The 14,691-nt window shown below is 33.7% G+C and overlaps 1 long non-coding RNA gene across 3 annotated transcripts; it reads right to left on the bottom strand.

Moving 5' to 3' along the window:
• Positions 1-2,943: 2,943 nt before the first annotated feature.
• On the bottom strand, positions 2,944-7,056 carry LOC147076520 (uncharacterized). 3 transcript variants are annotated; one of them, XR_015069521.1, is made up of 2 exons: positions 6,888-7,056; positions 2,944-4,183 (listed from the first exon to the last, which is right to left on the bottom strand). It is a non-coding gene; the product is annotated as an uncharacterized LOC147076520 (long non-coding RNA). The 3 variants fall into 3 exon arrangements; XR_015069522.1 differs by lacking the exon at positions 6,888-7,056 and adding an exon at positions 5,094-5,222; XR_015069523.1 differs by lacking the exon at positions 6,888-7,056 and adding an exon at positions 4,506-5,222.
• Positions 7,057-14,691: the final 7,635 nt, after the last annotated feature.

Genomic DNA, 14,691 nt, shown 5'->3' on the forward strand with positions numbered 1-14,691 from the left:
GACGTCACCGGCTCATTCAGTGTACCTACTGTCACCAGACGAAAAAACCCCTGGTCCGCAGTTTCAAATCACACATCCACAACCTTATCAAACGCCTTCGAATTAGGGTTCACCACCCCTGATTTACGAAATAACATCGCCACGGGACATTTCAACAGCGGCAAAAAGGGCGGGTACCTAAGCCCAGCTTCTAGGAAATGGTAACTTGCCGAGAGACAAACAAAAATTTACCGTAATTTTTGTTTTATTCCTTTGCCCCTCCCTCCTGTCTCATCACCCATAGATCCGTCGTAGATAATTGCTGGCGGTACTGATTCTCCCGCCAAAGTGGAAGCTGACATCCGGGGTTGCACTTCGGTGTAGCCCGGAGTTTTTACGATGTAAACTGTAAAGTCGCGCTCGTTTCATTATTATAAATCAGTGAATTCCTTTTGTGTAAGCGGCCCGATAATAATCCCTACAACCACCTCAAAACCACGTGTCGCGTCCTCGATAAAACGTTCGCGCCAGTTTGGTTGATGTGTTCAAACACGTGTTCCCATATAACGACTGTGTGGTAGCTAAATCTAAGACTCCTTTAAGTGTAATTAATAATGTAAACTAATCGATGTCCACCCTAATGTTATTACAACCCACGCTTGTATAATTTAGTGTAATTAAATATATCCTCTGCGCGGAGGTTTTGAATCGAAGTTTCTGTGTTATAATTATGTCCTGATGTCCACACAACCCTCAATCAAGGTGATACTCGTGAAGAACGCCGCCAGCATAAATGTGAGTTCGCCACCCCATCATTCTCGGTATCACTACTTACTTCCGTGCAGTAGCGCACCCAGGATTTAATATTGGGGGGGGGGGGGCAAGGAGGAGAATGTAAATTAGTACCATAGGCTCTTTTTCTTCTTCACACCCTAATTTCTCGTTTATCGGCCTTTTGTCTATTGCACTCGGTGTACCTACACCATGGTCCCCACATCCTGAAACGGACCCTCAGGCTAGGTTATTTGGCGGTCCCCCTACCTACCGCTAAGAATAAAGGCAGTGTGAAACACTACATTAACGTTTTTCAAAAAGTGTTTTAGTTCAAATTAGTGAATTATTGGCGATTTTCAATACATCTACTTTAAAAAAGGAGCTGTCGAGTATCGACGCATAATAATCAAAAAATATATTGCACAAATATACTTATATATTATATTTTTTTTGACACCCACGGTGGTCGCGCGGCTTGAGCGTTGGACTATCACGCCGTGGGTCTCAGGTTCGAATCCTGGGTCTGGCAAGTAAACATATTGTTTTTCAATTTGTGTGTGAGTCAGGGTATGGACCTAATAGGTTGAGCAAGTGGCTGACATCAATTTCTCGTAAAAAACAAAATCTGTTAATACAAACCTTTACTCTGTGGAGGCCCATATGATCCTATTAGGATCAGACATGGTATATATTACATACTTAATCGAAAATGTTCATGGCCATGAAGTATAATAGCGCCGCTTTTTTTACTATTAAAGTGTTAAAGTTAATTTATGATGTGTGTTTATCTCACTTATCCGGTCAACCCGACACGCCGGGCCCCCCAAAGCCCGGGCCCCCATGCTAGAGCCCTCCCAGCCATGACCTACACCACTCCGGAATTCGGGTGGACACCGAGAATTTTTTGACAGTTTCGTTTCGAAATTTTTGTGTTAGAAATTAAAATCTAAGAAATTTTTCTAAAAAGGGTGCTGGAGAATTACAAATATTTTCTTTGCCGTGTTTTTATTTGTCCAAGCCCAAAGGTATATTTAATTGGCTTTGAATTTCAATGTTTAAAATCATTCTGATAATTTTCATTTTTGGGGGGTGCCAGGTCCCCTTCCCCCCCTGGGTGCGCCACTGTTTCCATGTATCTACTTTATAATTTTGTTTTGAAATACAACATCATTATTCACCCGTCTTACAGATCTATAATTATGATGGTAACAGTACCTATAATAATATTATAAACTTTTTAAATGGCCAATAATTCATTTATCATATTTAGATCATTCTGAGGATAGTTTTATAACCTGAAATAACCGTCAACACTAATAACTTAAATATCGATCATACAATCAACAAAACTTACCCTCCAAAACATTACAATGCTGATCTACCACGCAAACGCCAGCCTACGTGTAGCTCTACCAAACTGTTCGCCCTGATGATGTCCGACCTCCGATAGGGGGTAGTGTGAGAATAATAAGACTATGTTGCTTGGAGAGGCACTCATCCATCAGTAGATGAATCCTGGTAGTGATTTCCTTACGCAAAGTGCCACCCTTAAGCTGACTTTTAGTGTCAAATAGAATGCAAATTTGTTGGGTACCTACATACCAACTTATTTTATTAGTCATCATCTCCTGAGGATTACAGCATTTCCACAAAAAATAGTCTCAAGTAGCGACGTTTTTAAATACCTGGAGATCTTAGGCCCTTATAGGTTTGGAGGCCTCCCCGTGAACATTTTTCCTATGCAATAAATCGCCAACAATACAAAAATAGGAATAATGGGATAGGTTACATGGATTTTGAATGCTTCCATTATGAACATACATAATTTTGAAAACACTTTCTGAGAAAATATATTATAACCAACAGAGAGAATCTTTTTTTTGAAAAAAGTAAGCGACCCTAGCAAGGAATCGAGCCTTGCATCTCCTGGGCTTATGCCCCGTCCGCGCATTATGTATTATACTTACATTATGTCTTAAGCTGAGATGTCGGCACTTTTCAACGAATCGACCGCATCGCCTGCTTCACGAAAAACCGCCACTGCTCTCAAAAGTAATAACGGTATTCGTTTCTGTGCTTGCCGCCCCTTAGCAACACATGACCTGCCTACCTCTATGGGATATCGCTGAATCCAGGCCAATGATAGTGAAATTCAGTTATAGTAATAAACATAATAAAAAACTCTATGTAGATTTTAGGTTTATTTATTTGTTTGGAATAGTTTTTTTTTAACATTATTCAGATATATTATACACTTACATAGTTTATTAATATTGTATGTCTGAACAATTAATTAATTGCGCAATTTCCATACAAGAACGAAAAATAAAATATTTCGATGAATGGAACATCACTTCCTCCATTTCTTCGGCTGTAACTTCGTCTAACAGCCTTCTAAACGGGTTGGACTCATTCCTCTTGGTATTGCGCGACACGAAGGGCCTGTGCCACTGGAAGAACCATGACACATAAGAATTGGTGTAACCGTCTGGGAGATCCAATGTTTGCTTTAATATTCTGACATGGCCTACGACACCAGTAGCGAAGGGTGGATGTAGGCTGTTAATATCCACGATAATTAGTGCACATTAAACTTTATCAGTCATACGTATTCGTTTTTATTGAACTAAGACTACAATTTACAGATGATATTGGTTAGTTTTAAAAAAACAATTAAATCCTGCCTAAGCAAACCATAATAGTTTTGGTATATTTTGGGCGATACGACAAAATTGTGCACACTTTTTCATTCATACTTATTTGTTTTCATTAGATTATGAATACATATTACACAATATATTGTTGGTTCATTTTTTTTAATTCATTAAGCCCTGCCTAAACCAAACCATAATAGATAATAAAAAAATAATATTCTATGTATAAAATATTGAAAGTTATGTATGATTTAATTGCATAATTTTAGATATTTTATAGATATACGAGTATTTTTGAATTATCTATTATCTATTTTATTGCTTAGTTTTCGCAGGGTTTAATTGAATTTTTATAATTAACCAACTCCAACACCATCTGTAAATTGTAAAAATACGCATGACTGACAAAGTTTAGTGTGCATTGTTTATGGCGGATCTTAACAGCTTACCTCCACCCTTCGCCACTGTACGACACAAACGGACATTAATGACCCTAATAATAAACTATTCAAACACACACGCACTCCAGTACATAATGATCAATTAGTATCCATGGATTGTTTATTAGGATTTATTTTTTATCTTCACCAGTGGCACCCATAGCCACACAGACGATGCTTAGACTTGGGGTAGCACCATTTATACCAAGTGAAGAAACATCTGCACTTGGGAGTCCAGTAATTCAGCCGGCAGTGATTCAGCATCGACCAGTGAGGGTCTAGGGGACCGATTGACTCGTCGGGTCGTGGAGGGCTCAGCGCTGTTGCTTGGTTCACCTGCAAAATTATGTTGATATTAGTAATTGAGTTCAACGTATACCAAAGTTGGAAGTGATGTTGGCATCCTGAAGAATGTTTTGAAATTTATTTTATTTAAAAAAAAGACACGTTGAGCACATAACAAATTATTAATTCAAAACGTTCACAACATGATAGAATAAAAAGTATAAGTACTTAAATCAATTAAAGAAAAAACAAGGTAGAGAAAAAAAACAAAGTAAAAAATAATTTTATAGATAGGAAATAAAACAAATAATTTATAGTATTCAAATATACAGAAAAAAAACATTAAATTTAATATTATACACATTAATTTTACCGTGCCTACACCATTTACAACATTATTTTGAAAACGCTGCTGCAGAGCGCTACACTGCTTTTATCCTTAAGGCGATAGATAGGGGCCCCGCCAAAGATCCTAGCCTGGCGGCCCCGTTTCAAGATGTGGGGTGCATATACTGTAAACTTTTATATCGGATATAAATGGCCATATATTGAGAATAAATTCATGTCTAAATAAAACACATAAGAAATGCATAATAAAAACCACAAGGATACAAGGTAAAGACAGAAAAAATAGGTAGGTAAGTAAATTAGAAATACAATCATAATATCGCAATTTGTAAATATAAAGTCGTACCTATCTTAATGAATCTAATAAAATTGGAACATGACTGTTTGCAATGCGTCATTTTTGATCTCAATGTTATACGTCCATCTTTTTCCGTTAAGACAGCTCACAGTGAACCGATTGTACCGTATGTAACCATATTATTTACCAGGTAATTATCCACAAAATTTAATCGATCTTTGCGAATATTACCTATAGCATGAATTATGATAATGACAATTTACTTCAGGCCTGAAATGGTAAAAAAACATTAATATGAATGTAACCAATTATTACCATCATGATGCAGCCAAGTATTAAAAATGCAAATTTGACCAGCATTTTAAATAAATTCTCAATAATATAATATGATGTATTTTTGAGTTGATTAAATCTGTAGACACCAGGTCAGGTAAAAACTGAATTAATTTTTGTGTTGTGAGATTTTTTCTTTTATAGATGGATTTATTTATTCAAATAATTACTTACTTATTTGACAAACATATGTGAGATTTACGTCTATTGACAAAACAATACCCATTTTAAATTTTAAATAAAAAGGTTATTTCACCATTGTTTTAAAGTAGATTTCTACGGTATTATAAATGGTCTAGGACAATTTGGCACTAGGACAACTGGACGCCACGGAATTCGAAAACAAATAGACGTTAGGTACTTATAGGTACTTTAAAAAATATATTTAATATTATTATTTATATTTAAATAATGATCTAATCGTGCATATGTTTAAGTTCCAACGAAAAAAGAGTTTTTTATTTTATATAAAGCCTTAGGCATGGTAATTCTCAATCCGCAATAAAGAATACAATATGCTAGAGTAAAATGAATTAAAACTACTAAGAAGTAGATAGAAACAGATTAAAATACCTCGTCTACGTTCTGTATACGTGTCTACGACAGTGCGGCGTCCAATTGTCCGGAGTCGAGTTGTCCCATTCCCATTATAAACATACGTACAACATAAACGTGTAATTCGATAGTTTTAACAGAAAATATGACGTATTTAGAGCGACGCTGAGCGAGAGAATACGATATAATAGGTTTCATGTAAGAGCAGTCGGAAATAATAACGATAATAAATAAAAATTACCGTATGTGATTCGTGCGCAGGAGAAAAATTTCAATCTGCGCAATTTCAAGGTAAAGTTGTTTTCACTATAATTATTGATGCCTTTGAAATGTGAGAGAGCGCTAGACGAACCAGTCAATTATTATCTAAAGGCAGAAACGCGACAAGCGAGGGTGTTACGGGTGCGAATCACCCGGGCGGTAATCCTGCCGGGGGCGGCAAAAGTCCAAGAATAAATATTGTTAATGATTTTATTGAATAGGATAAATGTTATTCAATTATATAAACTGAATTTTATGATAAGATATGTATGTTGCTTACTGTCGAAGAGCGGCACTTAGCATAGGGTGGCAAATCGAAGATTCGGGGTGAATTATAATAAGAAAATGAGAGTCATAAAGGTGCAAAACTTCATTTTCAAAAACTAATCAATACCATCTGTAAATTATTGTAGTATTAGTTCAATAAAAAAAATACGTATGACAGACAAAGTTTAATGTGCACTATTTATGGCATATCTTAACAGCCTGCCTCCACCCTTCGCTACGGCGTGTAGGGTTCTATTAGGAATAATATTGTTGCCATAACACGGCCAAAGAGATTGAATCTTCTAATCTCGATACGGCCGGAGTGCTGTGTGAAGCTCGAATGAAGAATATAGATCTGGGGTGTGCTATTTCGAGCCCCTCTTTTAAATTCCCTGACGAATCGATTGCGTCAATTGCATCAAAGAAAATGTATAATCATCACGTATTCAATTGCATGCTTCGTATTCTATCGCAAGATGACCATAGTAACACCTCAATGCGCCCCGTAAATAAATAAGTTAATTTTAAATATGTCTTCTTCTTCTTCTCTCCTTCTTGTATTATGCCATACCCTAGCTCAAGGCGATCTTAGATTTGTCATCTGCTACTCGGAAAATTTCAGTGGAGCTGCACTCGTACCAATCACGGAGGTTCATAAGCCATGAAATGCGGCGCCGTCCTCTCTACGCTTACCGTTGGTCTTTCCTTGAATGACAAGTTGGGGAATGCTGTACTTTTGTCCTCTCATAATGTGGCCGAGGTACTGTAGTTTCCTGGTTTTGATACTGCGTAGAACTTCTCGGTCCTTCCCCATTCGATTGAGAACTTCAACATTTTGTCACCCGGTCAGTCCAAGGAATTTTGTGCCTAACTTAAACATATTAATAATTATTTGTCTCACATAAAAAATATTTATTTATTGATGTCATTCTTCTAATACAGTTGGTATGTTAGTACACTTAGACATACTGTACATATTTACACAGTTGGATATACATATTTCGCATTTAAAACATTTATTGTAAAAAATAATATTAGTTCACTTTGGTTAGGTCTTGCGAGAGAATATATTTTAATAACGAATGCTAGTTGCTTTGACGCATTGCTGAATTGAGCATCTATTCCTCATTGATGAGAATCGCGATATCCCACGGTTGCCGAATACGCAATGAAAAGTACTTACTCACTTAATTCACCCAGCCATAGCCTAGTGTTGGGGCATACGGAAAGCACAAGGTTGCGCCACTTCCCTCGGTTCATCGCCATATGTGACGTGCAGCGCGTAGATCGCTGCTGTAGCACCGCTGCAGGCTGAGGGAGGGTCACCCTTGCGATTGTGCCATATAAATAGTCGCACTCTCTGGAAGCGTCTTTTCGTCATCACGTCATTCACCGAAGGCTGCCGTGTCTGCTCGCGGACTCGAGTGTTTGTAACGCGGTCGAACCAGTGTACCCCTGAGATTCGCCGGAGACATCGATTCTCAAAGCCAAAAATCGAGACATTTGAAACTTGGTAAGATGCCGTAGAGCCGTACAGGTAACACGCACATGTTGAACAAACGAAATTTGGTCCTCACATAATCACAATCCTGTAATTATTCAGACCATGAAATTGTTTTCCTTCTGTCCCATTCCCTCATTGCCGAGGGTCGCAGTATCGATAGGCTTTAACTTTCAATAATTGTTAATTTTTTATACTTAGTTCCGATGGGACTTTTGAATTCCTCGACCCTAAGAGCCGTTTTACACCCCTGGACTTTATCTACTTCATTGCTGAAGTACGTGATAATATCTCTTATTACCCACCACCACAAGGTTTTTCCACGAATCATTCACATTAAGCTCTCTAGGACACTATTCTTTGACGTAATCATCTCATTGGTGAAGGTCACGATATCGCTTATTAACTTTATTTAATAGTTCACATAAGACAAGTAATTATGTAAATAACTACTTAGTTGTGAATTATGATGACTATAATCTACTTAAGAACTGCCGACCATTTCGCACAGGTGAGTTAATTATGAACTATCTACCTGCTTATTCTGCTTTTTTAAGAATAACCTAAAATCATATTGTTGTAAAAATTGAGTTAGGACTCGTCCATAAATGACGCCACATGTATTTTAATACTCTGATTCTCCCTCCCCAATATAGTCAAAATCACATGACATTTTTAAGCTCCTTAAAAAATAGATTTGCTGACAATAATTATCGATTTCAACATGTCATCTAGAAAATAAATATTATATTCACAGAAAAAATGTGTTGTGACGTCACATTTTCTAGAACCAACCCCCTTCTCCCCCACTGACGTCATAATTAATGGAAGATTTGTAATAAGATTGGGAGGCTTAACAAAAATATTTTAAAACCTTAGACTATAGATAGGTACATCTTAAATAACTTATTTGAATACAATTAATAATATCAACCAATGAGACCTATTAATTGGTGGAATTTAAATTTGAAAATTGATTTGAATGTTGTACTATTTATGAAGGTATTTGCAATTGGTGAGTGTGCATAGTGCCTGACGTTGCCAAAAGACGAATCCGGGGTCACAAAAAATGACTCAAATGGAATATGTAGTACAAAACTCAAATAATGAATAAATTTAATAGCTATTGAATAAATCTCAAAAATTGGTCCAACAATCTGGGGTATCCAATGTTTGCTTTAATATTCTTATGCGGCATGTCTAAAAGATAAAACAGTGCGGACGACACAAAGGACTCCTAACGATCCTAATAATTAATACCACTGGGTCCAGTGACGTCCCGTGGGGGTAGGCAGATTAAGCTTACCTTGGGGGCGGCAGTTATCCAAAAATCGACAAATCGGTGAGAATCATTTGGTATACATAGGAAGTTACATAAACTCAGTAATAACGGAAATATCTTTCCATTAAAAAAATCAGCACACTGGTAGGACACAAAATATATTAATTAGGTACTATAAAATTTTTAGCAGGACTTTTTATATACATGATATTTTTTGTCGGATTCGCGATGCCTAGTTCACGTTCTTGGTGAACAGCAATGACACGTGCATACCTTATTTAAAATGTATCCAAATATGTTTGCCAGTCACTCCGAACTTTGGAATTTTGGTCAGGTGTATTTTTAAATGTACCTATCTGAAACCGTAGGCTCGCAATAGTTTCCATTGAAGCAGAGATGGCATTTAAATTAGATTTAGTTGTATACCTATATCTTGTTAGTAATGTATCCATACAACACATTTCTTAGATATTTGATTCATGAAAGGATGATAAAAAGTACTGTAGAAAACAATGTGGCGGCATTTTGGCACTGCGTAGGGCGGTATTTTGTCTAGGGACGTCACTGACTGAGCCATGCACATTCGATAACCACTTGCGACAGCTCGCAATAACTCGTAGGTGAGCACGCTCGGTTATACTTGCAAGGTATGCGTTTATCGCTGAGCTTAAAGTACGGAGTGTCTGGGTATGGAGAGTGTGCCCTTAAAATTGTTGGGTTAGAAGTTGAAGCGACGAAAAACTATTAGTTGTAAGCGGGGTAAATGAAGGATTCTGTGACTTGCCTTCCACCGCCTTAAAAATCAAATAATAAATTGAATATAAATAATTTGAAAATATCTACTAGAAAAATTAAATGCCCGACGGGACTTGAAGTTTGCTTTAACCAATAACCAATTAAGCTACGGGCACCTTACTTAATTACGACGAATTTAACCAGTAGTAAGTTCCCACATGAACTGCTTTCAAATTGCGTTTATGTTGACTATCGTTTTTTTTTGTTTTAAATTAAGGTATCAATGATTATTATCCTAATTTATAACCAACGCCCAGATCTCTACAATTTTTTTAGTTAAGGTGTTTTTAGATGATGTATATCCAATATAATATAATGTTATATTCTCAAATCTTGTGAATTATTCGTTGAATAAAATAAATTGTCTATCGATAATAAATTATTATCTGTCAACGTGTCTGATTTGAACAACTGTGGAGTGTGTATATTATACCAACTGGATTGTGGATTTAAGTCACTGAGAAATGTAAATAATATTTTATCCAGTCATGTAATAATGTAATATTATTCTTTATGTAAATACTAATTAAAATTCATGAGACTTTATGTAAATAATGTGAATTTAACTGTGTCTATATAATAATTACATATTATCTTTAACAAACAAATTAAATACTTATTTTTATTTGCTGATTGAATCATAATATTTTATATACCTACCTACATTTTATCCTATACCTACCAGTAGCGAAGGATGGAGGTAGGCTGTTAAGATCCACCATAAATAGTGCACATTAAACTGTGTTAGTTATACGTATTTGTTTTTATTGAACTAAGACTACAATTTTATTTATAGATGGTATTGGTTAGTTTTTTAAAATCAATTTAACCTTGCTTAAACCAAAACATAATAGTTTTTCACACTTTTTCATTCATACTTATTTGTTTTCGTTTTTTAAGAATACACATTGCACATACTGTTGATTCATTTTTAAAGTTCATTAAGCCCTGCATAAACCAAACTATAATAGATTAAAAATATTATTCTATCTATAAAATATCCAAAGTTATGTATGATTTAATTGCATTTTTTGGTTATTATCTATTATGGTTTAGTTTTCGCAGGGTTTAAAAACTGACCAACTCCATTAATAATTATTGTAAATTGTAGTCTTATTTCAATGAAAACAAAATAAAGTAAGTATACTTAACTGTTTTTGAAATTGTACATATAAAGTAGGTAGGTAAGTAGGCAGGTTTCGCACATTTTAATATTTTCGGAAAATTATCGAGCGTTCCGGTTAATAAACTTTTCTTTTTCGAGCACTGTATGTATTGTAATAATTTTTCAATATTCCTAATAAGTAAATAATTGAAATAATAGCAAACAAATAGGTGTTTAAAAATAATTTAAGTCTTTCTACACAATAATGAATGATGTTCATTTCATCGTATACCCATCACTGAGGAAATGACTACGCGAATGATTAACAACGAATCCCCGTCGAAATATTATATCAAGAGAGACGACTGATTTAGGTAACAATAATTACTTCCTACTCAGTAATTATTCACAAATAATTAACTGCCTACTTAGAGATATTATAGATAGGTCAATTTTTTTTTCTAAGTGTTTTTTTTTGATAATATTGAAGTTATTTCTTCTTACTAAGTTGAAAATATTAAACTATACACAAAACTCATTTTGAGTGGCTGAAAAATTGAACGTATAAAATAAATTAAAAAGTATTTATTAAGTGAAAAATTTTCAATTAAAAAAGTTTTTTTAAGTCCAGAGAAAAATCTTAAATAACGACAAATATTTTTTTCCTAAGTGTTTCATAATAATTATTTCTTCAATGGGGAATATGATACAGTGTGGCAATTAAATAAGTAGGTCAGCATTTTAATTCAATTCATTTTATTTATTACCAGATAATATTACAATTTTATTACAAATTCGTTTTTAAAGAAAATACGTACAAACACAATATAATTAATAATATTTTATTTCATAATAAATTTTATAAAGAGAACTTTTTATATACCACGTTTTTAAATTTTCTGTTGAATCATATAAACTTGACAATTCTATGTATTAATAATTTAGGACAAATAAGGCAATTGTCAACAAATCATTTTTTTTTTGCTATTTTGCAACAAACAAACAAATATAGAATACTGAAATGTCATTTTGATTTCCAAAGTAATGCACGTATATATTAATAATTTAGTTGCTAGGACCACCCCCTTACCAACCAAAAATAATGGATTGGATTACGGATTTCTTCTGAAATAACTTTTCATACAAAACAGAATTAACTGAAAATGAATTAAATTCTACTTAAAGATGGCTAAAAGTATTAAAAGAATGCATTGGCATCGTGTTCTGATATATTCTAAAAGTTTCAAATGTCTAGCTAGTCGGGAAGTTAGTTAAAAACCGATTGCAAGATTTGTACTGGATAAACAATCACCGGACAAACGAGAATACGAGCTAAGAAAAACGTGGTAAAATTGACCAAAATTGTTATAATAGTTTACATATTTTCATTTTATTATAATAAATACAATATTATATAAGTGTGTATTTATGTATTAAAATTGTAATTTCACAAAATTAGAATTTCAATATTTTTTTGTTTGGTAGGTATATTCCGTATAATATAAAATGCACAGGTAGAATGGTGTCAATTTTTTGTGGCAGTGCAGGGGACTCATTAATTATGTGTTTGTAGTGTTACATACTTGTTACTAGGGAATCCAGTCCCGAGCAAAAATTCTGATCCCGGGATTTCGGGATTATAATTTGACTATCCCGGGATTATGCAGTTTTTTTCCATTGTTAATATAAATTTTTTATATTTACAAATAACATTGATAAAATCGCTCAAAATAAATCTACTATAATTTATAATACATTTATTGTTAATATTATATACGTTCAATCTTTGAAATACACAAATTTAATGGAGTAAATAATATCGTAATATAAATTTAATATGAGATTGCTGTTCTGATAGTAAAGACTTAATGAATGGGTTAGCGAGATTTAAAATAGTAAAGCAAATCATGGTGTACTTACGGCCTTTCCGCTTCATGGTGGAATTACTTTGTTAATAGTGCTAAGCATTGTTTTTTTCCAATCTTTCTCATTTTTATTAATTGAAGTATGTGAAAAAATAAAATGAATCGGTAACTTACACATGGGTATAAATGAAACTTCATTCAAACTCAGTTTATTTCTAATGTAGTTATTTTTGTTATTAAAAGTATTTTTTCTGTTATATTTTCGTATTTATTTTATTTTCCATTAAAATTGATAAAAAAATCAATCCCAAAAATTTCGGGATTATGTTTATCAATCCTGGGATTCATAGGTATCAAAAATAGCTCGGGATCCCGGGATTGGAATCCCTACTTGTTACATACTTTCAAATGACACTAGCGCTGTTGCAGACTGATTTCGTCGTCGCCACAATGCCAGAACAATTTTGTCCTTCCACTACCTTCATTATTATTTTGTTTATAAAATAATATCTTAGGTTATAAATACATAAATAAACGAAGGAAAAACTATGTTATAGGTGTATCGCAGGTATCCAGTGAAGTGGGATAAATTAAAGGGAGGTAAAAAAATTATATTAGGTATATAAATAAAATTGCACAACACAATATAGAGAATATTCTAATTTGTAAGGAACATTATTATTGATACAATGGTAAATCAGACAATTTTATTATTCCGACCACACTCGCCGCAAATTTCAGTTTTCAAAATTAAATTTATTTATTTTACACATTATATTGAACTTTACAAATTGAAAATTTAAGACGTTCACAACATGACATTTAAAAACAAATAAATAGTATTAAATCAGTATAATATAATATTAAAAAGAAATAGGTGCAGTATTAGTTCAGTAGTAGGTGGAAAGGCTAAATAAAAATAACAAAACAAAACAAGCCATTACCTGAGTTTATTAATATTACAGTGGATTAGGTTGATGAAAACGTACGCGATTCCTCAGTGTCCCATATAGCACATGATAATTGTAATTTAATTATTGTATTGGACCAAAACTCATCTTTTCCATACAGCGGTTATAATCGACTCGCGAAGTGCCCATGATGAATTAATAAAAAAATCAAATTTTAATATATTTTTTGGATTATTTATCAATTCACAAAATTTATTTATTTATTGATATATAATTTTACTCATAAATAATACTTACATAAATATAGCCTCAAATCTTGATACACAATCTTTACAATGAAAAGTAAATATACACTCCAATATAAATAAAGTTTTATGAATATAAATTAACAGTGTAGAATGTTAGTCTCCAGAAATTTGTTTATAAACATATAGCACATTTATTATAGCACAATATTGGTTATGTTTACAACGCGTACTGTTTTACTTGGTTGTATTGAACGATTAACTAGATGACAATATGCGCATGCGCATGTACCCCTGAGACCGAAATAAATATAATCATAATAATAAATTATGTGTTGCGTCGGTGCGCGCAACTTCCGTCACACGCCAAACGTGTTATATCGGCGCGCGCATCCTCATCACACGCCAAAAATACACTCTGATTTGTTTTCCCAAACGCGCCAAAAGAAGTATAACTTCAAAATTAACGCAGGTATCCAGTGAAGTGTGATACATGAACGGGGTAAAATATAATTAAAAGTAGATATAGTATAATAAAAATAAATGCAGTATTAGAAAAAGAGTAGGAAAAGTAAATATAAAAATTACAAAATAAATACAAGTACGTACCTACCTATATCGAATGTGGTTAGTAGACTATATATAATATATGTTATATCTCGTGTGAAAAGTACTTCCCAGAATCCTTGGTTATAATTGAAGTGTAAAAAAACCCTCCCACATAGGGATTGCAATACCGGTATTCCAGTATTTATCAATACCGGTTTTAAAAATCCAAAATACCGGAATTTTC

The sequence above is a fragment of the Rhyacophila brunnea genome, unplaced genomic scaffold, assembly GCF_057557595.1.
Source record: "Rhyacophila brunnea isolate RB1 unplaced genomic scaffold, BYU_Rbru_1.0 scaffold_13, whole genome shotgun sequence".
NCBI classification, from domain to species: Eukaryota; Metazoa; Arthropoda; class Insecta; order Trichoptera; family Rhyacophilidae; genus Rhyacophila; species Rhyacophila brunnea.